Source organism: Melitaea cinxia, chromosome 7, assembly GCF_905220565.1.
Source record: "Melitaea cinxia chromosome 7, ilMelCinx1.1, whole genome shotgun sequence".
NCBI classification, from domain to species: domain Eukaryota; kingdom Metazoa; phylum Arthropoda; class Insecta; order Lepidoptera; family Nymphalidae; genus Melitaea; species Melitaea cinxia.
Genome location: NC_059400.1, coordinates 4,041,793 through 4,066,136, shown reverse-complemented (window position 1 = coordinate 4,066,136; position 24,344 = coordinate 4,041,793). Strand labels below are relative to the sequence as shown.

The 24,344-nt window shown below is 32.3% G+C and overlaps 2 long non-coding RNA genes across 3 annotated transcripts; both read left to right on the top strand.

Moving 5' to 3' along the window:
• The first annotated feature begins 1,666 nt into the window (after positions 1–1,666).
• Positions 1,667–19,441, top strand: LOC123655224. Its single transcript, XR_006743344.1, has 4 exons — positions 1,667–1,678; positions 18,495–18,776; positions 18,940–19,053; positions 19,269–19,441. It is a non-coding gene; the product is annotated as an uncharacterized LOC123655224 (long non-coding RNA).
• Positions 19,442–19,681: 240 nt separating this feature from the next.
• LOC123655223 lies at positions 19,682–22,756 on the top strand. Of its 2 annotated transcripts, none has more exons than XR_006743343.1 (4): positions 19,682–19,716; positions 20,890–20,964; positions 21,506–21,589; positions 22,744–22,756. It is a non-coding gene; the product is annotated as an uncharacterized LOC123655223 (long non-coding RNA). The 2 variants fall into 2 exon arrangements; XR_006743342.1 differs by lacking the exon at positions 19,682–19,716 and adding an exon at positions 20,575–20,804.
• Positions 22,757–24,344: the final 1,588 nt, after the last annotated feature.

The following is a 24,344-nucleotide window of genomic DNA, read 5'->3' as shown; positions in this document are numbered from 1 at the left end:
TTAATAAGTACCAAAGCGTTTTGAATTGTCTCATGTTTTCTTATTAGGTATCTGCACACATTTTAGACTAACAACTACCGTACTAAGATTTAAAAGACAAGAAAGGCTATTAGCTTAATATTTATATAATATACCTTATTGAACATTTAAGCAAAGAACAAGATTAAGATTACAAGCAATTATAGTCACAAATTGTACAACCAAGCGATTTTATTGATAAAAAGCAATCTCTTCCAGACAACCTGATAATTAATACAGTAAACGGATATATTAGTTATAAAAGCAACATTAAGCTAACTTTCTGTGTAAATTTGTAATAAACTTTGGCAAAGTCATCCGCGTAAGCTTGAATCAATTTCCTGCAAGTCTAACAAACTTATGATTCAATTACTGTTTTTTTCTTTTTTAATCGATCGCTATCTTATTATTTAGTCTTTTAAGAAAGTTAAAATGATAAAATGATGATCGAATTTTTTTATTTGCTATGTTGTGTTATGTTAGTCCTATATTAACCAAAAGAGCAATTTCATTAGATATTATTAATATAGCGAGGCGAAAACAGGACACAAGAAAAAACTTTCCTGATTACAAATAAACATTCTAATTATACTAAAGTAGCATTCATTCGACTCGCATTTAAAAACTAATAAAATTAAAATAGAAATCTTCAAAAATCTTTTATTTTAAATGCGCTGAAAAGAATTAAATCAACTTTTTTTTATTAAACTTTAACTATCACAATTAACTACAATTATGTATTTGTAACATAAATACAACTTATATGACATAAAAGCTGGCATTCAGGTGGTTCAAAAGGTGTTTTCAAACAATGTCATCTGAACTAAACATGCGTACAAAATTTCAGATCAATCGTATGATATATGATACAAAATTGAGATGCAAGATTAACACTAACAAACGTTCATTGTTTTATTTTTTAATTAAGCTTAAATGCGCAACATTTTAAGTTGTCACAACATGCACAAAAAGAGATGTAACACTAGTATTATAAAATATTATATCTACAAATTGAAATACAGATGAGTATAATTAAAAAATATATCTAGTAAATTAAAAACAAACATAAACAGCAAACACAAAAATCATTTATAAGTAATTAGTCCGCAGCAGTAAGTGAGTGAGTAAGCAATCTCAAAACAACTTATTGAAGGCAGCTAATTTATCATTAAAAACATCCACTTTTTCACATATACTATTATATATCTTCGATATACGGGATATGGCAGATTGGGAAATTTTAATTATAAAACTACAAATAGTATTAATGATGAGGAAAACGTCTTAAAGATACGGAAAAAAAGAAATATTCTCCATTTTAAAGATCACTGGGCATAGAACGTGGAGTCATTAAGCAAGCGCCGGAGAACGTTGGCATTTACTTTTTTGCTAAGAAAATACAGAAAGTTACATTCCATCAGCCTTTTCATGAAAATATTATACTTTAAAACGGCTCTCCTGTTCTTGAAACTTTTTTGTAAAAAGAAATTTTTAGCTCATTGTGCGTAATATCTTCTGTCAAGATCTTGGCTATTTATTCACACAACTGTGGCAATGCCCAAAAGTACTTTTGTCATGTTTGTATATGTTATTCATCTTTATATTTACCTTTAAGACGCGTGTGTCACTAGCACGTATCTACATATAAAAAAGTGTGTGTGTAATTATGTACGCACTTATATGCATAAGAAGTTATACTTCATTGGGTAGCTAATTTCACGTTGCTACGTCTTCTTCGTTGACCAGCTAACTTCAGGGTGTTGGTTTTTTTCGTGACGGTGTGCGCGCGCATCGTAAAAATTTACTCTCATAATTTTCCCTAACGCGCCAAAAGAAATATAACTTCAAAAAGCGTGTGTGTGTCAACTCCGAGTTTCCTGCTTAAGAACGATTTTCGTCTTATTAAAAAATTAAAATAGTCAATTAAATAAATCAAATTATAATTCATTAAAACTATAAAACTTTAGTTACAATCAAAACATAAACTGATGCTATTTTTATCGGTACAATAAATGCTGATATACTATTATATCTTGCATAAATAGCTTAAAGAACTGTAAAAGGTCATTCTCAGCGTCCAGAACCTGCTATATTGTTTGTTCAGGAGTAAATTCGGAAAATGAAAAAATTTAATTATGTGTTTAGTATTTTTAAGCTCCTGGCTAAACTAAGTTGATTAAGCTGATAGTGATGTATCACTTTTTTCTTAACACGAATAGACTAATAATTTTATTTTTCAAAAAAAAAAAACAACTTCCATTACATAAACCAGTAAAACAATGTAAGCAGACGAAATAATAGTCAAGTAAATACGCGTTATCAAAGACTTCTTCAAAAATTGTAATAAGATCTCGATCAGATTTGAATAAAACTACATAAGAAATACCAACTTTTGATTAAAACAAGAATTATCAAAATCGGTAAAAAGTTATGAGGTATCAACGTAGATCGACGAAAAAGTAGTCAAGAAAATACGCATTATTCGCAATAACTTAAAAAATCTTATCAAATTTTAATTAAATTTAAATCGGACTACATGAAATCCTACTACCCTGTCGATTAAAAAAAGAATCATCGAAATCGGTTCACCCAGTCACAAGTTCTTAGGTAACACGCATAAAAAATACAGTTGACTTGAGAACCTCCTGCTTTTTCGAAGTCGGTTAAAAGCTATTTAATTAAAATCTCATTGTATTGTTAGAAAAAATCTACCCCTCGAGATCTTCTCTTAGTAACTGAAATTGAAAACACCGAAACCGTATTCGAGTTCATATTTCCAATTACGGAATAAAAATAAATGGTTCTCATTATACCAACGATTTTTACGAACTTGCGAACATCAAAATTTATAATTGTCAAATTGTTACGAGGCTATATTCTTCTATATTCGTATCTATCTGTACTTAATTATAAACGAGGAAAGATTTGATTTTTTTTTTGGAAATTATTTTACAAATAGATTGTTTCATTACCACTAAGTGACATGGGCTATATTTTAACGGTAGAAAACGGAACAGCCAAAGTCTTATAATGCATGTGGGCAAATCCGAAGGCGAAAATATTTTTCCGATAATATAATATATTTTTATACATCCATAGACTACAGATATAGACAGACAGAGATTTCAGTTTTCCTGACACGTGCCCTTATACAAGAGAAATATTGAATCACAAAACGCTTCTGTTTGGTAACATTTACAAAGTTACGTAGGAAAAAATATATGTAGAGATTGTTTGACTCCTAAATGCGTTCCTTCAAATGGGGGGTTCTATAGGTTTTATAGATCATTTGTGATCAGTGGGGGATTCAAAAATTTCATTTTTACACTTTATTGACTGCAAGAAAAAATGACGCTTCAGCCTGTAATATCCCACTGCTGGGCATAGGCCTCTTTCCCCATGTAGGAGAAGGATCAGAGCTTAATCCACCACGCTGCTCCAATGCGCGTTGGCGGATATATTCCCTACTATGAGTAACGATCGCTATCAGGTGTACATTATAACAACCGGGACCGACGGCTTAACATGCTCTCCGAGGCACGGTGGGGAAACCCACAAGGACTGCACAAACACCCAGACCGCGGCAAACACAAGCAAGAAAAAATACTTTTAACAAATAACAAATCTAAAATAAGGACCCAAACCATATTTCAGCCATATTGAACCAGATAGAAACTAACTTTTAAATAAAATAATTGGCCATTTAAATTATAAACACTTCAGACTTAACAATTCGATACTTTTGTTCACTAAACAGTTAAACAGGCCTAAATAACTGTTACGAGGGAGTATTGTTCTTATGGTTCGAGCGTTGTTGACATAAATAAATGATACCGCACAGCAGATGTTGGGTTTTCAATGCATCTTAAAAACAATTTATCTCGGCTGTTCTCTTCAGAACGAGTAATGATTGTTGCGGTCTCGATTGAATGCTTTCAATATTTTATATGCATTTAAGAACATTTAAGAACATATAAAATATGCATTGTTATTAAGTTATAATGGGACAAACAAATTACCTAATATCTGCCACAAGTGACATTAAAAACACAATACAGTTTTGTCTTCCATGTCATAGCGGACTTACAATAGATATCAAAACAACATTATATGAAACAAAGTAATCAACATTGTTCTTAACATTTAATTAACGTCCTTTGAGCGGGTTGGAGTTTATTATAAATGCATACAAAGAGAACTTTTACCATCTATGTATAGAAGATACTGTATGAAGTGGTCAAAGTGTATTTCGGAAATCTGTTTAAATGATCTAAATTAAAACATTAAAATGTAACGAATCGAGAAGTTGATAAAAAGGAAATAAAACTTTTATTTTTTTTTGTTTTTTAATGAATATTAACTTTAATTAAATCAAGGGTCACTAAAACATTACTAATAACTAGCAAAAAGCACAGATTTACAAAGGCCTGCAAGACTATTTTAACATAATGTATTAATTTTGGGCCGTATTATGTAAAGTTTTTAACTGAGGTAGGGCACAGAAGGAATTTCCTCCTCAAAATATGGAGCAGCCCGACTGGGGTAGTACCTCGACCTTGCAGAAGATCACAGCAAAATAATACTGTTTTCAAGCAGTATTGTGGTCTTGTTGGTGAGTAAGGTGACCAGAGCTCCTGGGGGATTGGGTATTGGGTCGTCAACGCGCTTGCGATGCTCCTGGTGTTGCAGGTGTCTATAAGCTACGGTAATCGCTTACCATCAGGTGAGCCGTACGCTTGTTTGCCGACCTATTGACATAAAAAAAAAGAAAAAAAAAGCCACTTTTATTTGTAACAGTCCCCAGGAACAGTCTGAATGCATCGTTGAAACGAATACGTTTATTTTGTGAATACGCGTTATCAAAGATTACTTAAAAAATAATATTTTGTTATCGATCAAATTTAAATGAGACTACAAGGCAAGCGTCAACTTTTGTTTAAAATAAGAATCATCAAAATCGATACCCCCAGTGAAAAAATATGCAGTATTATTAATTATGCAGTAATATTAATAAGAAAGAATTATCGAAATCGGTACATCCAGTAGAAAGTTATGCGGTATAATACAACGTAGGTCGACGAAAAAATAGTCAATTAAATAGGCACTATTAGATATTACTTGAAAAGGACTTGTTAGACCTCAATTAAATTTAAATATGACCAAATGACGAGTACCACCTTTTTACTAAAAAAGAATCATCGTTTTCGGCCCATCCAGTCAATAGTACCTAAAAAAAATACAATGAAACTCCTTCTTTTTTGAAAGTTAGTTGAGAAGAAGAAATACCAGATCTTACATCACACATAAGAAATACGCGTAATGGGGATTTTATCGGTTTTCTACATTCTTTTACCGTTTCAATAAGATTGACAGTTATTTGAAAGAAGAATTATTACAATGTACGTAAAAATTGGTAGGATTAATATTAAAACGTTAAAGTATAGGTATATTAAGAACTTAAAAGAGGGACACACCCAATTATATATTGAATATGAAATTAAAAGCAACAATAACGTAACAAATAACAAAAGTAGCAAACAATACATAACTAATTTGATGTAATAAAGTAGGTAGTAAGAATTTTGAATAAAATAATTGATTATATCCGCCAAATAATTAATCGTAAATTGAGTCACTGTAACAGATAACCAAGCTGAATAAACTCTCAGTCATGAATAAATGGAATGTGTTTCGTGAGTTGAGACGTTACAAATCGGGCTAGGTAGATGCAAAGCAATTTGTAAAGCGTAACGTTGAATTGAAGTTGCAATTGTATATAGAATAAGAAAGGTTAGAGGCTAACATAAGGCTTAAAAACACATACCTATCTAATTATTGTCAAAAACGATAAAAATCGTGTTTATTACATCCGTCTCTTATTAAAATGCATACATTTTTTTTTATTTAGACTTCGTTCTGTCAAATGTTTGTAGTAAAAATTATTTCTTAAATTTTTTTTAGTATTAAAACCTTCTGTGGGTCTTAAGGAACATACAAAAAAAAAAATAAGTAAGCCGAATTAGTCGAGCCATTCTCGAGTTATGCGCTTGGCGATTCATTTTTATTTATGTAGATTAGACAACCTACTTACAAAATAAAAAAGTATAATGTACAAGGCATCGTGTTGATACAGCCGAAAAATACAAGAATATACATACGTATGTTATAATACCGCATTGGTAAAGGTCTGTGACCGAAAATAAGTCTGAGGACATAATCGGTCGATAACTTCAGTGCGCTGGATTTTCATAATAATTTTCCCTAAATTTTCTTAAGATAAAATAAGCTTCTTAGCCGAGGACTAGACTAGACTAAAATTTAAATAGAGCTAGCACGGTTTTGAAGCTACGACCTTCATTTATGGCGTATTATTTAGGTACACTGGATCATCGCGGTCATCAAATATACATTTATAAATCTAAGCATTGCATTCCAAGTCATTCATTAGACATTTATTACACGCTCAATAAACCACGAAAGAACATAAAGTTGGCTTAAATTTCTTAAGGAATATAACACACTAACGATCGTTCTGTCTTTAGTTGCAGTATAATATTATGTAATACAATTATTTATTTTAATATTTAAACAGTTTTTGATTTACCATGTGCAAATAATAATTACCGTACACAGTAACGTATTTTAAATAACTATAACACTAATAATGAAGGTCATCTATTCCGTTTTTTTATATTGTAACTATAGTAAGCAGCACTCTGTATATTAAGAACAGTTTTAAAATTTTAATTTATTAATTTAAGACATCTTGACATTTGCTTACGAGAAAACAATTGTTTTGCCTGGTTTCGGTAGTTTTAGAATACTGCCGCTACAGTGTACTAGTATGAAGTATGATGTACTTGTAAATAAATATCTGATGTAATTTAAAAATAATAAAATAAAATTAAAGACCTAAATTATCGATAATTAATTAGTATTGTGCTGTGTGGCTACGGTACTAAAGAATATAGCAACCCCCTCTCTTCCCGTGGGTGTCGTAAGAGGCGACTAAGGGATTACACAGTTCCGCTACCACCTTGGAACTTAAAAAGCCGACCGGTGGCGGGACAGCCATCCAACTGCTGGCTTTTAAATACACAGGCCGAAGACGGGCAGCAGCGTCTTCGGTGCGACAAAGCCAGTACTGCGGTTACCAACCCTCTTGTCCAGCGTGGTGACTATGGGCAAAACATATGAGTTCACGTTATTTTTGGCGTAAACGTGTGGAGGCCTATGTCCAGCAGTGGACAGTATAGGCTGTAATGATGAATTAGTATTATCAATTAATGACAATTTAAAACCTTCTTTATTCGATGCATGTTTTCCAAAAAAAAATTAAAAAGCAAAAGACCAAAATGTCGCTCTGAAAAATTTTCCGTCAGAAAGACGCCTACTTCTATCGAAATTACCAAAGTATATTTTAATGCCCTATATTTTAATGCCCTATATTTTAATGCCACCTGGACGTAATTCGGACACAAGCTAATTGAGTTTCGTAATGAATTATCAAGTTAATTGAGCGAGCAATGGCAAATATTGTTAGTCCTTACCTGTTTTTGTTTGCTCGTAACTTTGTTATCAAATTTATTACGGGCATGACTTTACACTATTGCTTTTAATGTAATTTGTTTGCCTAATTTATTTAAGCTATATTAATACTACACTACTAGGTGCTTAGTGTAATGAAATAGGTATTAAGTATGTTTTGCGCGACTAGGGAAGTTGGTCATCACTGTTCCGTCATCGTACTTTTTTTTTGTAATTTTACCGTTGTAATCGATGTTCTGCGTAAGTAGATTTATGCAGCAACAAAACGCAGCCTTGTAAAGCTGTTATGCGCTCACGTACGTGGGTGCATTGTATTTTGGTGCTGCGTGCCTATTAATGTTCTGAACATCGATTCTATCGGCAGATTATTCCTGGTTTGACCAAAGTGCGTTTGCTACAATCACTATGTGCATTTATTAATATACGCCAGTTGAAACACCATATTTTTTCCCATTATTTTTAACATTATTTTTTCATGACATTTTTTCCTATAATAAAAAAAGTTTAACTAAGTTAGGGCACAGCAGGACATATCCTGCTCAAAATCTGGAGCAGTCCGACTGGGGAAGTAGATCACAGCTTCAGATCACACCCGAGCTTACAGAATCACAGCTAAATAATACTGCTTTCAAACGGTAAAGAGCTCATTGGGGGATGGGGGGTAGGGTCTACAAGGCGCTTGCGATGCTTCTGGTATTGCAAGAGTCTATAAGCTATGGTAGTCGCTTCCCATCAGATGAGTCGTGCGCTTCTTTGGCGAACTATTTGTATTTCGCTTCAGCCTGTAATATTCCACGGTTGGGCATAGGCCTCTTTCCCCATGTAGGAGAAGGATCAGAGCTTAATCCACCACGCTGCTCCAATGCGGGTTGGCGGATATATTCCCTACTATGAGTAACGATCGCTATTAGGTGTACATGATAACAACCGGGACCGACGGCTTAACGTGCTCTCCGAGGCACGGTGGGGTGACCCACAAGGACTGCACAAACACCCAGACCATGGCAAACACCTGTATGGCCAATACAAATGTATGTCATGTGCGGGGATCGAACCCGCAACCGCCAGCGCAACCGGCACAATCCATAGCTGTGACCGTTGCGCCAACGCGGCGTCAACTATTTGTATATAAAAAAAAAAAATATATCAATTGGTCGTTATGCAATTTATAAATGTAATAATTTTTTATGTGTCAAAACAAGTGTTAAATAACATAAATCTCGCAAAATATGTAATTCAGAATAAATTATACAAGAACATATAAAGAAAATAACTTTCGCAAAACAACTGCTTATAAAAGATGCAAGGTAGTTCTGCTCATTTTTATTATGTAACGGAGGGATAGTTTATTTAAGTGAGGACGCTTAGGACGCTTGGAAGTGTTGCCAATGATTGTGACAGTGAAATCTTTTTACCACAATGAATGCTTATTTTTCTCAAATACAGGAAATCCTTGACGTATCACATAAGCTGAACAGAAAAAAAATTGTATAAAGAGGAAAAGGAGAGAACGGTAAGCGCAATGAAATGCAAACTTTAAGTTATGTTATTTTTAGGCTGATGTATGGTGTATCTGACGCATAAACTCTTTTATTATGTATATAAATAAAAATGAATAAAAGATAGGCATGTAGGTACGTAGTCCACCACTAATTTCAACAGTTCTTTTTGTTTTTTTTTTTGGACGTTATTGTCAGGAAAATATTTTCATATAAGAAAATTTAAAAAAGTTGATACGTTCACGAACAATTATGAAATATGAATATTTGGAATAATTTTTCAAAATTTAGTCAATAAATGGTATATGATTTTTTAAACGTAAATATTTATGATGACGAAATTTTCATAAATTTACCTAATGTTAAGCAAATTCGAAGACGGAAAAATTGATAACGTTTCAATGAGAATTATAATAGAACAACTAGTTTCTGGGGAAAGAGGTCTATGGGATATTACAGGCTGAAGCGAACTAGTTTCTGTTGGCACGCCTCAGTAATTCGTTTTCGTACTTAATCGTTTTATATATCGTATATATCGTTTTATATAAATCTTGTTACTTACTAAAAATTTTCAAATAACATTGACTTTGTTTACTATAGTGAACTTCCATAGTACTATCTACTTACCCTAAGTTATAGACCTTACGAAATCCTTTAAATATTCTACACTATACTTACTGCAGAAACTGCTTTACTTAGTAGCTTCAGAAATGGTATTCCAAGCTAGATAAAATTGTATGGAATCCTTCTTACAACACACAACAAATACAACTTCAATCATTCGTAACTTTTCAGGTAAACAGATATGTTTTAGTTTTACCCATTAATAAGTTCGTTATTCAAAAACGTTACGCCATTGTTATTGGAATATTAGTCTCTAATTTGAGTTCAAAATTCAAAGATAAAACTTTACTTTCCCAACGAGAGCAGATTTCATCAAAATTTAAATTATTTTTAGATAACGTGACCAAAATAATATCGCTATTTTGAAACGGTTTTGCCAGGTTGTTATTTAATGCACAAAATTGGCAACCGCAAGTCATTGTCAAGATTGCCAAGTAACGTAACGTGATTTATTCCAATCGTGTTCGGCAATAGTTAGATACGAAAGATTGATTTAAAATCTTTTTAGTAATAAAATATTTTTGCATAAAATATAATTTTAACTAACATATGAATAGTTTATTAATTAAACATAATTTCTAATATTCAGATAATGTTCTAAGCCTAGATGCGATCTCACTACGTGACACTCTAAGAATGATCCTCCATTCTGTTCTCGTCCTAAAGAACTTTCAATTTTTCACGGCTGGGTCTCAGTACCAAACTCCGGTGAAACTGTTCTGGTCAGTAAAGCCATTTTGATCTCCTTTTGTTGTTAGAAATTACTGGGTTGATAAATTAATAAATTTTAAGCGCTTTACAATCTAAGTTAGGATGTCCGGAATCCTGAAACACAAAGAAACAAAAATAAAAAACTTAGATCACGACAAACATTTGTTTATGCTCAATTACCTTATGAGCAAGCTCGAACCTGCAAGCTAAGGTGCAACAGCCACCAGAACGTCATAGTAGCGTACACGTCCTACCCCTTGGTAGACTCTCACTCAATAGTTGGATGTCGATGGGTTTTAGTGGGTACTCTAGCCTGCCAGATTGACATATAGCCTTTTATATACAGGCTTCCCTACAAGTGATATACATAATCGCATTTCCCATCGTTAATAACTGTGTTTGCTCGCAAGCGAAAAAAACCGACTTCAATTACATCGACAAGTGATACAACGTAAGTAGACGAAAAAAAAAAATTAACAAACGCACTAGTCACTATCATCAGATCCTGGTTTCCTTATCATGGTACCACACTCGGAATATCTTCTCTCCAACAAACAAAAAAGAATTATCAAAATCAGTTCATAAATATACATATATAGATATTTACGGTCGAATTGAGTAACCTCCTCCTTTTTTGAAGTCGGTTAAAAATCTAAAGATTTTTTGAACTATTATTTTATTAAGAATTAAGCTTTATGAGTAAAGTGAGAATGCAAAGGTATCTACTACGTAGCGGTCATTGTTAAGAAATGTGTCGCGTTCGAAGTATGCACCAGTGGAAATACAACTTTAAAGAAATAAGTAAAAATTATGGTAAAAAAGATCAAAATTTTGATTTTATTCAAGTAAGCTTTAAAAGCACTTTAGAATATCCATTTTACAAATTATAATTATATCTTATTATCATTATTAAATATTATATCATGTCATAAATATTGTATCATGATTTGGAATATAAATTTTAATGAGAAGAGCCGACAAGAAGATCCACAGTTATTATTATTAATTAAGTAAATAAATCATTAAAGCTAAAGCACATTTTATAAATTCTTGAACCAAATAATGACCTTAAGCTATTACAAACTTTTTTAATATAAACTTTAAATTTATTTGTAGGCAATTGTAAATCGTTTATGGAGTTTTATTATATATGCGTATACTTTGGCCCATAAAATAAATGTTCACATTTCGAAGACAGTAACTTGGAATTACAATTTTATGGGTAATTCTCGTGTTTATATTTATATAAATAATACATTTAAAGAGTATTGCGCACATAAAAAGGTTAATAATGTAGACGTATTGTCATATTATCTTTTAAGTTTTAAAAACCAATAAATTATGATTGAATTAATGTTTTACTGCCTAATCATTGCTTTGCTTTTTATCTCTTATATCTGTTCTTTTTAAATTTTAAATTGTTTTTAGTTGTTTCAAAATAATTATAATGTTTATTATTCTTATTATTTCAAATTATACTTTTTGCTTTTTGTTTTATTATTAAATATTATTTTGTTATTGTTTATCATTTTTTTTGTGAATAATGAAAATAAATAAGCAACTTATAGGCTTTCATCAGCAAGAAATCCTTAAAACCTGTTTCACGTCCACTGATAAAAAAATTTTGGATTCACAAGCTGTAAATAGAAATATTTGACTGGTAATATGGACTTTCATAGTACAAAGGACAAATACATCATAGGACTGTGTGATGGATACAGTTATACGTATTTCTAAACGACAAAATTTTGTCGATAAAAATATATTCTATACCTGCATTATACAAAAAATAATCACTTACGCATACTACATAATAAGCTGACTTTAAATTAATCCAGTAACTGATACCAACGTTTACGACGGACATATTTTTCAATATTGTTTACCTAATTCCGAAAACTTTTACCGTTTTATCAAAATTCGCCTTGAACTTACACCATTAAGTTATCATTTATCAAAAGTGGAACACTTCGGATGTCAGTTAGTGTTATGTCGACACAATCGTGGCAAAGCCTGAACGTAAAACTCCTAATAAGTACAGCAGCGATAGCCACAATCTCCGGTCCATTGTGAACTGGTGACTTTGTGTTTTGATCCCCTTAGGGTATTACAGTTAATTGGCTGAAGTAACCAGATTCAAATAAGTAAATGCTAATAACAAATTTGTTTAAAAATTATTAGATTTACTGATTTTTATTGATATGATACTCAAAGAGGTTTCGGCAAGAGTTCAGTTTACTCTATCTAATTTGTTGGGTATAAACAAACATTTTAGAACTTCTATGTAATTTGATCTTTGACCTACTGTTGATTATATTTCTAGAAAGATGTATTATTTTGCTTGGTCGAATATAGAAATTTAGAAATTAAGTTTCGTCGATAGGTTATTATTATAATTCCACTAATGAGTCTATTCGATAGTGTAGCAGTATTATATTGTATTCCTTATTTGATTTTTTATATCCTATCAATAAATTTCACTATCCTAGGAAGGTATGCCTAATAAAATTAAAACTCGATTAGAAAAAAGGCAAAAAGTTTAGTAGTATTGTGTTGTTCATGTATACCCAATAATATTAAAATAATGGTGAGGTGATAAGTGTAAATAGGTTACTCGTGGTCTTCTTACCGTGTCTCAAAGAACACGTTAAGACCACCATACTTAGTCCAAATGCACCAGTTTCCTTAAAAAAGGTCCCGAGTTACTAAGCACGTCACCAACCCGCCTGCCCAGCGTGGTGACTGTGGGCAAAACACATGAGTTCACGTTATTTTTGGCGTAAACTTGTGGAGGCCTATGTCCAGCAGTGGACTGTATAGGCTGTAATGATGATACTAAGCACGTGTATTAATTACACTCTTTCTTATTTGACTAAGCGCCTTTTATAATCCTATGGGAATATTTGGTGAAAAATCGAGCGACAAAGTCGCATCTATGAGTAGGTATTATAGTTATATATCGCCTTCCATCATTTTATTTTATATTGTCCTTTTGTCAAGTCAGTTCCATAAAAGAGATCACTCCTTTAGAGATAAGGAAGCCGATTGTATAGGAATTCTGCTTTTACTTGTATTTTCTTATCTTTTTTATACCTTATATATATTATAGTATGTTTTCTTGAAAAGGCTTGTGTTTTGAAAACTTTTATTTTTTATTTTTGGGCATTTATCTTAAGTTGAAATCTTTTTTTGTTTTATTTACCACATCTTATTTAACTAAATGTGGACCTAATCAAAGTTTTTTTTTCTCATTAATTTTTTTGATTTATTGAGATGTATATGTTGTTATTGAAATATATACGTAAAAAAATCTTATCAGCTTAAGAAGAAATTTAATAAATATATAAAATTGTTATTTTTTAACCGCTGACACAAAAGAGGTTTTATAAGCTTAACACCAATGCCTGTCTGTTCAAGTGTTTGTGGTATTGTAGCACTCGAACTTATGAAGCGATTTCGATGCGGTTTTTTTTTACTGACTGACCGACTAAACGGTTCACGTGTACAGTTCAGTATAAACGGTAAAATGGCAACTGTGTGAAAACTTTAACTTGATGCTGCAATCAGGTTGTTTTGAAGAGATTTCAACAACTCTAAAATCTTACAACAGATATATCGAGTTTCGATTCACTAGGTTAGTTTTAGTGAGTGGATTCCTAGCAGGTCATGTGTTATAGACATCTTGACCTGGTGCTCCTTCCAGGGTGGCCTGCAGAGAACTAAAATTAATCTTTTTTGCGTCGTGTTTTTTAAGTATTTGTAAAATTTATAATCACATTATTTTTTCGTAATTTTTAACGCGGTAGCAGCAACTCGTTGTAAACAACAAGAATTGAACAATTCGAACAAATTTATTTATTTGTTTGATTAAATTAAAGCTAAATCAAGATTTCGACAAAGGAAGACAGTAAGTGGAAAGTGGAAGCATGCAAATAATATTTAAGAAATCTGAAAAAAAAAACTGTTTTTCTTTGTGACCGTATGATGAAGGAACTTAGTGTTTTACTTATCTTGAAATGTTCATTTTAGGTGACGAAAAAAAAGACGATTGAGAAGATATGAGACGTGAACAAAATGCACGCATAAACTTTGTTGGGCAATAAATATAGTCAAATTGTATGCAGCCTTATTAGTGGTTTTTTAATGTTTTATTATATATTTATGTGATTTGCCGTATAGCTACAGCATAATAGAATGTAATCATACCCTCTCTTCCCGTGAGTATCGTAAGAGGCGACTAAGGAACAAAGTTCCACTACGAACTTGGAACAGTAGAAGCCGACGGATGGCGGGATAACCATCCACCGACTAGCTTAACACGTGGTTCAATAAGTCCCGAGACTAAGTACTAAAAAAAGGTCTTTTTTATAAAATTAATTTTTATTCATCAACATAGTCTCCTCCGAGAGCGATACAGTCCCTCCAACGCTTTTCTAACTTTTCTATCCCATGTGTGTAGAACGATTTGTCTTTGGCTTAAAATAAGCCTCCGTTGCTGCGATAACTTCACTATTTGAGTCAAATTTCTTACCCTGAAGCATTTTTTTGAGGTCTGCAAACAGCCAGTAATCGCTGGGAGCCAAGTCTGGCGAATAAGGGGGATGAGGAAGCAATTTGAAGCCCAATTCGTTAATTTTGGCCATCGTTCTCACGGACTTGTAACAAGGCGCGTTGTCCTGGTGAAACACCACTTTCTTTTTGTTCATGTGAGGCCGTTTATCCGCAATTTCGTACTTCAATCGCTCCAATAAGCACATGTAATAGTCACTATTTATATTTTGCCCCTTTTCAAGGTAGTCGATGAAAAGTATTCCATGCGCATCCCAAAATATAGACGCCATAACCTTACCGGCCGATTTCTGAGTCTTTGGACGCTTCGGGCGGCTTTCACCAGCCGCTCTCCACTCCGCTGCCTGCCGATTGGATTCCGGAGTGAAATGGTATATCCAGGTTTCATCCATTGTTACATACCGACGTAAAAAATCCTTTTTATTATGATTCATCAGCGCCAAACATCGCTCTGAATCATTGATACGTTGTTCCTTTTGATTAGTTGTAAGCAAACGCGGCACCCACTTAGAAAAAAGCTTTTTCATGGCCAAATTTTTATGTAAAATAGTGAAAACACTACCAGCTGAAATCTTCACTATCTCGGCTATCTCTCGCACTTTTACCTTCCGATCTTCCAATACGATTTTGACGACTTGGTTAATATTTTGTTGAGTCACTGCTTCATTTGGACGACCTGAGCGTTCCCCATCATTGGTGTCCATGCGACCGCGTTTGAAGTCGGCATACCACCGACAAACGGTTGCTTTAGAGGGAGCTGATCCTGCATAACATTTTATAAGCCATTGCTGTGCTTCAACGGTATTTTTTTCCATTAAAAAACAATGTTTTATCAACACGCGAAACTCGTTTTTTTCCATTGTATCGAAATTACAACCGAAGCGTCACTTAAATGTTTCAAAATCAATAATTTTATTGTTCCATTTTTAAAAATTTGACACATATTCTTGTATTGATAGCCAGTACTTTTTAAAAATCAAAAGAGTTTTTAATATATGCGCCATTTCCAGGTTAGTCTCGGGACTTATTGAACGATCTAGTATAAACACACATACTGGAGATGAGGAATAAAATTTTTGGTGCGACAAAGTCAGCTTTAATGTCACCAACCTGATTGCCTAGCATGTTGACTATGGGCATAACTTCTAATGATCTTGACACAGGTATTTCGGCGCTCAGTTTTCAGCATTCCCACTATTCCTTGTAATCGCAGTTGAGGGCTGGGTAGGGACTGCGGAGAATCGGGATGCTTAGCGCAAACTCGAGGAGGCTTCTGCCCAACAATGACTTACCTCCTACCCCCCTGGTAGTAAACAATTCTGGTCTCTGTCGAAGGCAGTAGAGTCCAATTTCTGCCGCCCTACATTGCCTCCTCTGCAGAAGCCTGATGGTTCGCTAGCTCACTCGGCAGTGGAAAAGGCAAACTTGTTTGCATCTCTCTTTGCAAGCAATTCGCGTCTTGACACTAGCTCTACGCAACCATCGCCCTTGCCTCGATGTGACTCTTCTATGCAAGAGATCACGATCCACAATAAAGAGGTCCGTAGAGTTTTGCTGAATCTTAACGTGAATAAGACAAGTGGACCTGACGGTATACCTGCGCGCGTCCTAAAGGCCTGTGCACCTGAGCTGTCTCCTGTTCTCACGCGCCTGTACCGCCTCTCTCTTCAAACTAGAACGGTGCCAAAATCTTGGAAGCTGGCTAATGTGCAGCCAGTGCCCAAAAAGGGTAGCCGAGTGAATCCCTGCAACTACCGACCAATCGCCATCACCTCCATGCTTTGCAAAGTCATGGAAAAGGTGCTTAACAGCAAGTTGCTGAACTACCTAAAAGACAATGAACTCCTCAGTGACCACCAATACGGCTTTCGTCAGGGGCGGTCTACTGGAGATCTTCTGGTGTATGTCACACACTGCTGGGGCGAAGCCATTGAGAAACATGGTGAGGCGCTCGCTGTATCACTAGATATCTCGAAGGCATTTGGCAGAGTTTGGTACGCAAGTCTCCTTAGCAAACTTCCTGCTTACGGCATCCTTGCTGACTTTTGTAGCTGGATTTCGGACTTTTTGAGTGAACGGTCGATCAGAGTGGTCGTGGACGGCTGCTCCTCTGACTTGATGGATATAAACGCCGGCGTCCCTCAAGGTTCTGTTCTCTCTGCAACTGTTTTCCTGCTCCATATTAACGACATGCTACGAGCGGGCATTATTGGATACGCAGATGACAGTAAGATTGTTGAGAGATATTGGTCCAGCGCAAAAGACAGCAGGGACGTAATACGTTCTCAGAGAGAGGCCATGGTAGAAAGAACAAATTCAATACTGGGGCAAGTATCCCAATGGGGTGATTGCAACCTGGTCACGTTCAACGCCGCCAAAACGCAGGCTTGTTTGTTCTCCACCAAACGGAGTCCTTTCAACTTGACTCCTACTTTCCGTGGTACACCTGTCCCCGTGTCCGATACCCTCGACCTCCTTGGCATAGAGTTGAATTCTAACCTCAACTTTGGCAATTATATTGAGTACAAAGCGCAAACTGCGGCCAGAAAGCTTGGCATCTTAAATAAGGTTAAGCGATATTTCACGCCTAAACAGCTTCTTACGCTGTACAAAGCTCAAGTCCGATTGTGCATGGAATATTGCAGTCACTTGTGGGATGGCTCAGCTAAACATCAACTCGCCACGCTGGACTCAGTGGAACGCAGAGCCAAGCGGCTAATCGGTGATGCCAGTTTGGTGAAAGCTCTTCACACTCTGGCTCACCAAAGAAAGGTTGTCAGTCTAACGGTCTTTTACAGGTTGTACTTTGGGGAGTGTGCCCTGGAGCTGCACGAGCTCATACCCCCATCTCCTTTCTTCCATCGGACTTTCAGACGTACCGCAGGCTTTCATCCCTACCTGATTGATATACCTTTCATACGTACAAAGCGCTTCGAATCATCTTTTTTAATGCGCACAGCCAAGGAATGGAATTCCCTGCCGGCGTCTATATTTCCGAGTTCATACAACCCAAACATGTTTAAAGCACGAGTGAACAGGCTTCTTCTGGGCGAACTCGCTCCATCTTCGACCTCGTCTGTGCTCTAGAGCTAGACTGAGGTCAAGAGTAAGCCTATAACATAATTAAAAAAAAAAAAAAAAAAATGAACTGCTAATAGGCTGAAATGAGGAAATATTTGATAAGCACACCCCATTCTTCTTCTGTAAGAGATTTTTGTTACAAATAAATCCACATTACCAAAAAATATGAAATACTTTTTAGATAACATTAATTATTTTATTATATAAAATACTAATAGAGAATTAAATAATATCGTTAAAAGTCTATAAATATTATTAGTACATTATTTTTTTTTAAAAATTACACAAGATATCAATACAGTTATTAAGAATTAAAATACCAACATCAAGTCACCAACCGCTGTCAAAAAGACTCGAATCCAGTTATAAAGAAATTATAAAAAACCGCTGTCAATTAGAATGACAAGTAACATGACAATTGACAGCTAAACTGCTACCCTACAGCAGTAGGGCGACACTTTTTTTGCTATACTTTGTATACCAAACTTGAATTTTTATATAAATTGGCAAAATTGTACGTCAAAATGAAAAAAATTAAACGTCGGAAACGTCGTAATTGTCAAATTTTGACTCGAACAATTATTTCCTAACCGCCATATTATATTGCAACCACCGAGTAACCACGCCCGGAATTTCGGATTTTTAGTTTTTTCTGCATATATATTTTCTGAGCCCTAATACTTTATTGTGAGAATATTATTCGTCGCTTCTAGGGATTTACCATGGGTTTGTATTTGAACCTGAATCATTGGTCTTTTTGGTCGAACGAAGTAATTTTGCTTTTGAAAATAAGTTCTTAATATCTATATCAACAGAAAATAACAGTATTTTATAGTTATACCTATATTTTTATTACTTATACTATATTTTTCTGTTTTCATTCCTTTAGAAAATACAGTGAAACGTAATGTGAGATATCAAAAATGTCCTATTTGTGGTCTAAAGAGGACCCCTGGACTGGAGCCAATGTATTTTTGAAGAAGTTTCCACTTGATCCAGATCGGTTAGTGTAAATATTACTATGCTCTGTGGTGTTAACAATAGAACAATACAATATTTAAATAAATTCTACTTAAAATTTTTATAACAGTAAATAGCTAACTGTAGTAATAAAGTAACATTAAAGTATTATACATACTTATGTATACTAGAAAACTAGTTGTAGACTATGTAAAATTTAAACTTTTAATTTAAATTGACGATTAAAATTCTACTCAGGTGTCGTTCTTGGGTCAAAGCAGTTGGGAATGAAGACTGCTTACATACCCGTTAAAAAATTGCATGAAATTAAATATTTGTGTGGATATCACTTTGAAAAAAAGTATTTTAATACAAAGGGCAATAGATTAATTAAAAATGCTATTCCAAAATTAAATTTGCCACAACCATTGGATGACAGTCTCTTGGTAGATTTTCCTTTATATGGTGAAGGAAAAGAAAGATCTCAAGTCTTGAAAGGTGCAAATTTTTTTTATATTTTTATGATAATTATAAATTACATTACAATTATTTTTTCTCGATGTTCTTGTTTAGCTATTTGTCTAGCCTTATTTCTGGTTCATAATATGCTAATTGATGTTTATGATAAATTCTTTTTTATTTTCTAGTTTTCAAGATATAACAAATTCAAAGAATGTGCAATGGAATGAAAATATTTTATCTAAAAGTTAGTAAACTACTTTATTATATTATATTTATTTATGTTATGTTGTTAGAAGTAACAAGTGTTTTTAAGAGGTACAGCATCTTGTTAGTTCATGTTTGGTTATGTAATATATTTTTAATGATGGATAAAATTAAGATTTTTATTATTAATTAAATGAACTTACTTATAATTTTAATAACTTGCTGTTGCAAGTCTTATACATTTTTAATAAATGACAAAAAGTTTTCTTGAAAACAATGTCTTGTTCCAAAAACTCTGTCTTACTAAGTATGTACTGGAAATTTAAAAAATAAAAAATAAAGATGAGATTATATGAAAGTCATACAAATGTTCACAATTGTACTGTATAGAAAAAGATAAATTTTAAATATATTTTGTACTAATAATGGCAGTACAATCTCAGTTGTAATAAATATCATATAATAGATTATTGTTAGTCAATGTTCTAAAAAATCATCTGATATATATTTAATTTATTATTTATACATTTACCTAGATAATATTAGCCCTTAGATATCAGATATCTAAGGCTGATTGATATACATATCGCTGATAAAATGAGAGATATATGTAAAACACTTTCTGAGAATCTTTAATATCTTTTAACACATATATGCAACGATTCACAACATATGATACAAATGATCCAATGCAGTATAAGATTTTTAGTTTTATTTTTCTATAAAATGATTATGAATAACACCTTCGGAAAATAATCATTTTCATCTTCTATATAACAAGATAAGTAATCATTAACTTTAATTTTAAAATAAAAATAATTTCATATCAAATCTATACTATTAGTATAAAGCTGAAGAGTTTGTTTTCTTGAATGCGCTAATCTCTGGACTTACTGGACCAATTTGAATTTTTTTTCAGTATTTGATAGCCCATTTATCAAGGAAGGCTAGGGCTATAGGCTATATATTATCACGCAAAGACCAATAAGAGTGGACCACCAATGAAGAATGTTTCAAAATCGGATTTTTTCCTTTTGAGACCTTCCCCAGCTAGCCCAAAGTAACTATTTCACGTGGACAAAGTTGCGGGTACAAGCTAGTAGAAAATAAAATTCAGATAATTTAAGTGTGAGTAAATAATGGAAAATGTAAAAAAAAAATTAACAAGTAATAGATACTAGATATATTTAGATATTGTACTACTATTTTTCAGATGCTGAATACAGCTTTCTCCCTTTGCCCTCTACTTCGCAGCCACCACAAGGACTTACTTTTGAAAAAACACTAGGTAAGAATAACAAATGAAAATTTCACATTTTTGATTACATAAAACATTAACAAGTAACATGTCTACTATAAGCATATAGCTAATTAGCATTTAATTTTATGACACAAGTTCACTTTATTATATAAAATATTTCTCTAACTGTATATGTTACTACATAGATAATTATAAGCAACTAAAACAATTTTATGTATTAATTTTTTTTTTAAATGTTTATTTGTCTCAAAATTGAATTTTATACATTTAGATGAGTAGCCTGTTATTCCAGTTGTGCTGGTTCTATTTTCTGCTACGGGGGTTGTAGGTTCGATTCCTGCCTGAGTCTGGGTGTATTACTATACATAATTATGTTATAATTTATATATATATATATATATATATATATATATATATATATATATATATATATATATATATATATATATGCATGTTGGTTGTTGTCTATAAAACAAGTGTTAAGTTGCTTACCTTAGGAAAAGACAACCGTGTGTATGTGTTAAAGATATTTATTTATTATTGTTCACTTTTATCAATGTAATTACAGTTTCCCAGAATGAATCAGTAGAAAATGTTAAAGTTCCTGTTCGCAACTATGAAAGAATTGTGGGAAAACCTAATAGAAATAGAGGTATAATTTTCAACAATCTTTTAATGTAGCAAAGAACGTAATTCAGTATAGTTCTTTGTAGCCTACTCCTTTTTAAATTATTTTTATTGAAATTATTTTCAAATCATAATTTACAACTTCAACTACAAGGGATTAAGTTGTGGTAGTTATTAATGTAGTGTAGTTATGTGGTAGACTATGTAAATAGTAGTAGTTATTATCTATCCATAATATATATATATATATACACTGCAGGCCAATATATAATGCCAATATATATGTATATATGTCCTGAATATTGTTATAAAGAAAAAAAAAACATTTATTCTGTTGCACATAACATTTATTACTATTACAGTGTGTTAGTTTAATACATTAATATAATTCTATGAAAATAAAGCTAATCCGAAGTGGTCTGCATTGGCTGCACTTAAAAGTTGAGGCCAGTTATTAATAGAAGCACACACTCTTTCTATGGGAAAATTATTTATTTCATTATACCTATGAATAGCCCGGTACACATTAGACTAATATCAAGCATATGAGAGTCAAATCAATTTTTAATTATACTGCTTCAATAATTTACATTTTATAAATCAAAAGTTTGCTTAGTTTTGTTAAATATGCATTAACATTAATGTTTAACAGTTTCATTTATCTATATTTTATACATTTATATATATATATATATATATATATATATATATATTTCGATATTATACTATTAAAGTATAGTATAGTTTAAAAAATAGAATGACAAAATAATTTATTTAGATATAGCTCTTTCCTTAGTAATCAAATACGTATATTTTATTGTTATAATATTTCAAGTAAATTGAAGAAAAAGGGAAAAAAATAATAATTACATTCAATGATTCCAATTGTATCATGCAATGGGCATTCCTTTTTCGTATACTTGTGTTATTATTTAAAGCAAAATTAAATACATATTAAACTGTAACAATCACTAATAAAATATATCAATATTAGCGTTGTTTAATATTGAAATAAAAATAATAAATGTATCTTAATATAATAAAAGCAATAAATTATTTTATAATATTATATTTAAGTAAAAATTTATGAAATTAAAGGAAGATCACATTATACATAATATTGTATACTTTCAACAAAAAAATGTATATATAATAACAGGATTTTTTTTTAAATTTCAGATTCTACATTAACTGAATGTGAGAAGATCCTGCCTGCTGAGTCATTTGACTCAAACTAAATTAAGCTTAAAGCGTTTGGCAGTCGAAATGCGAATTGTGAGGAAGACACTAATAAATTGTTTGTAGCTTATAACGATATTAGCGGGGTCCGCACTGACATGCCTAATAGAAATAATAATGATGACATTCAAGTTGTTGATGAGATAGTTTATCCTGTTTTGTCTTTGCCCAATGAAATCGATTTCTTTTTATATGAAAATGATTTATGTAACTTTTTGGAGCAGCCAATAGTATATGTTAGTGGTTATTTAGCTGCAAAATTATTAGATAGAACGAAATGTCAGAAATGTAAAGATTCGTTAAAAGTTGATAAACCAGTAGACAACTTAAACAATTATATTAGTTTTAAAGAATGGTGGAAAGATTCGAGCTCATTGTGCTTTCCTTCTAAACCTTTATGTCATTTTGTAAACAAGAGCCAAATTCATTTCAAAGCTATTATATCTCAGGACTTACAAATTAAAAATATAAAGCAGTAGACTAGTTTGCAATTAAGTAATGAGCATTTTATAGAAAAAAACAAATCAATTAATTCATAATCTTTGTTTATTATTCATTAGAAAATCATGTAAAGACAAAAATATACAATTAGAATAATGTGATCAAGACAAAGCTTAGATAACAATTTTTAAGATTCTTGTTGAATATTTGTATTTATATTGTCAGTACTATAAAACAATGTTTGTAGAAAACATACATATTGGCAGTTCTTCTTGACATCTAATGTCTTTGCAATGTTTTTTGTTTTCCAAGTTTTTAAATGTGTATATTTTAGCTTAGAAACAAAAAAAAAATTTCCGCTGTGGCTTCGTTCACATAGATTACGCGATTTTCGCTATTTCGTTTTCTCCCATAATCCGCTGTTCGTTTATTCACATACCATTAAATGGCGTACATGGAATTGTAGCATCCCGTGAAAGAATTTTTAAAATCGGTAGTACTTTATGGAATTACCTACTACAAACATTTAATAATACAAAAATAAGAATTTAGAAGATTACTCTAAATATGTTCTTATTATGTTTGTAAATCATTATGTTTTTTATCTGTATGCCTAGGATCATTATATAACGCTTTTCAGAGTTGTTTTTACTTAGATAATATCTGTATATATATGTTATGTTTGTTTGTTATTTACTGTATGTTGGATCGTTACATATGTAACTTTTAAAAATTTTAGATTTTTGTGAATATGTTATGGGTCAAATTCATCGTCTTGGTTGTTATTGATTGATAATTACTGTTTTGCGAGATCATTTCATTTGTATCACTTTTTAAAGAGTTGATTTTTTTGTGACTATGCTACGTTAAGTGTTAAATCATGTTGTTTGTTAATTTTTGATAATTACTATTTGTTACTATTTAAGTTGTTTTGTTAATATTTTATTTATGCTTTAAAATCATCTTTTTTGTTATTGGCTGACAATTACTATTAGAAACTATTTAATTTGTTTTGTAAATGTTTGTTATGCTTTTAAATCATCTTTTTTGTTATTGTTACTTACTGTTCCACGGGTTGCAGGTTCGATTCCCGCCTGAGA